Consider the following 3,104-nt stretch of genomic DNA (forward strand, 5'->3'; position numbering starts at 1 on the left):
AGCTTATGGTCAAACCCAGACCCACCTGGGTCCAAGCCCAGGTTTTTCCCATCCCCACAGGGCTGCACGGAGGGGAGCAGATCAGAGAGAACTCCAGCAGGAAACTGTACCAGTGTTACAAGAAGGAGGAGCACAGAGTGGGCCCCCACGGGTGCTCTGTCCTCTCGGCCACAGTCCCTGGCCTTCACAGACTCGGGGGGGTGTAGAAAAGAGAAAGTGAGCAAAACTTGGGGGAAGAAGTAAAAGGACCCAAGGAGATCATACTTCCTCCCTCTGAGGGCGGTTCAGTCATGTTTTTCTTTGTGGAGGAGGGTACTTAACACAGGGTGACTGTCTATTTGGGCTGCTACAACAGAACAGGCGTAGAAACATCGGAAGTTGATTTCTCATGGTTTTGGAGGCTGAAAGCCTGGGATGAAGGTGCCAGCATAGTCGGGTTCTGTGGCTTCCTAATTTGAATTCTGTCTTCTCACTGTAACCTCACTTGGCAGAAGGGGTGGGGGAGCTCTCCGGGGTCTCTGCTTTAAAGGCATTAATCCCATTCACAAGAGTTCCACCTGCACGGCTTGGTCACCTGCCAGAGGCCCTCTTCTAAATACCATCACATTGGGGATTAGGAGTTCAGTATATGAAAGTTTGAGACTTCCTAGATGGCGCTAGTGGTAAAGAAGGCACCTTCCAATGCCGGAGACACGGGTTGGATCCCTGGCTTGGGAAGATCCCCTGGAGGAAGGTATGGCAATCCACTCCGGTATTCTTGCCTGGAAAATTCCATGGACAGAGGAGTCTCTTGGGCTACAGTCCATGTGCTCACAAAAGAGTCGGGCATGATTAATCACACACATGTGCACATGCACACGTACATACGTATTAAATTTTGGGGGGACACCAGCAATTCAGCCAGTTAAAATTCATGTGGCCTAAAACAGCAACAGAGCTGGGACTCATCCCCTGCCCATCTGTGAGGGGTTGCCTGGGGATGCTCTTTTCCTCTGCTCCAGGCTTAGGTTTATCCCTGGGGGTTTAAGTTGCAGCCTTGAGTAATGTCTGCAGTCAGTTTGGGTGGATCTGGCAGATCCAGATGAACCCCTTACATTCCTTCCTTTATCCTTGACTGGCCCAATAGGCTTTTCCATGCTTCCCAAGTCTAGACTCAGCTCTGCCCCTGCCCTCCTCCATTGCACACACAGACACCCACACCATCCACAGCTCACCTCTGGGGCAGCTCCACCCAGCTGAGTCCCCTTTTTTCCATTAGTTTGAGTCAGGAGGGTATGTATGTATACAGGGTCCCAGGGCTGGTTATGGGGTTGTCTGTTGCCCTCCTTGTCTTAATTTACAACCTGGGCTGTCCATGCCACCCTCCATCCCCACGGCCATGACCCATGGTGATAACATTCCCCTGACTCTGAGTTCTTGAGCTCAAGTCCTGCAACAGGGACCCTGGTTAAAGACTTGATTTTCTCCATTATCCTCAATTTTAAACTCCTGTGTTCTTGTGAAAGAAGCTAGTTGCCAATTGACTGCTTAGAAATCTGAGGATCTCACCCCTAATATCCCCGAGAAGCTCTCGAGGTAGATTGAAGTATTGGTAATAGGATCCTACATCCACCCTCACCTGGCCTCATGCTGTGTGGGGTGTTCTTCCTGGTCCCTGGCTTTGGCCTTGGCTATGTAACTTTGGCCAATGGAATGCTAGCAGACGTGAGGTTAGCAGAGGCTTTGTGATGTGCTTGGCAGATTACCTTTGTCTCCTGCCGTCCGAAGATGAAACACGAGGCTTGTTTCCCCTGTATCTGCTGCCCTTTCATGCTGGGCTCCAGGACAAGCACGTGCAGAACAGGCGCCAACTCACAGTGGGGAGAGCACGGCAGAAGCAGAGCGGGCCTGTGTGCCCAGCCTCCACCAGGGGTCTTCACGGGCCACACGCACCAGCAGGAGACGTGCAGACTGCCACAGGCGGCTGAGGGTTTGTGCTGGCTGTCCAGTGAAGCTGAACAGTTAGTGTGATTGTGGGGTCAGAGTTCCAGCCCGATTCCACGATGTAAACGACTTCACAGTGGTGCCTGCATGTGTAGTCATGTCTGACTCTTTGGGACCCCATGGCCTGTAGCCCATGTGGTTCCTCTGTCTGTGGTATTTTCCAGGCAAGAATACTGGAACGGATTGCCATTTCCTTCTCCAGGAGATCAAACTTGAGTCTCTTGCATCCACCACATTGGCAGGTGGATTCTTTATCACTGCGCCATGACTTCATGGTGACACTAATATTCTGAAGACTGTACAAGCCAGACTGCTGTTGCTTTCTTGGGGGCAAGGGGATTTTTGTGTGTGTGTTGCATGGAGTATGTATGTAGTAAGTGTGTGATATGTGTATGTCTGTGGTATGTGTATGTGATGTGTGTATATGTATGGTATACATATAGTGTGTAATGTATGCATATGTGGTGTGTGTGTTATATGTGTGAGGTATATATGGTGTATGTGTATGGTACATGTGTATGGTGAGAATGTGTGTGTGTGGTGTGTGTTTAAGTGGTGTGTATATGTGATGTGTGTCGATTGTATGTGTTCAGTTCAGTTCAGTCGCTCAGTCATGTCCAACTCTTTGCGACCCATGAACTGCAGCACATGGGCCTCCCTGTCCATCACCAACTCCTGGAGTTCACCCAGACTCACGTCCATCGAGTCAGTGATGCCATCCAGCCATCTCATCCTCTGTTGTCCCCTTCTCCTCCTGCCCTAAATCTTTCCTAGCATCAGGGTCATTTCAAATGAGTCAGCTCTTCACATCAGGTGGCCAAAGTATTGGAGTTTCAGCTTTAACATCAGTCCTTCCAATGAACACCCAGGACTGATCTCATTTTAGGATGGACTGGTTGGATCTCCTTGAAGTCCAAGGGACTCTCAAGAGTCTTCTCCAACACCACAATTCAAAAGCATCAATTCTTCAGCACTTAGCTTTCTTTATAGTCCAACTCTCACATCCATACATGACCACTGCAAAAATCATAGCCTTGACTAGATGGACCTTTGTTGGCAAAGTAATGTCTCTGCTTTTTAATATGCTATCTAGGTTGGTCATAACTTTCCTTTCAAGGAGT

This window comes from Bison bison, unplaced genomic scaffold (genome assembly GCF_000754665.1).
Source record: "Bison bison bison isolate TAMUID 2011002044 unplaced genomic scaffold, Bison_UMD1.0 scf7180017864341, whole genome shotgun sequence".
NCBI lineage: Eukaryota > Metazoa > Chordata > Mammalia > Artiodactyla > Bovidae > Bison > Bison bison.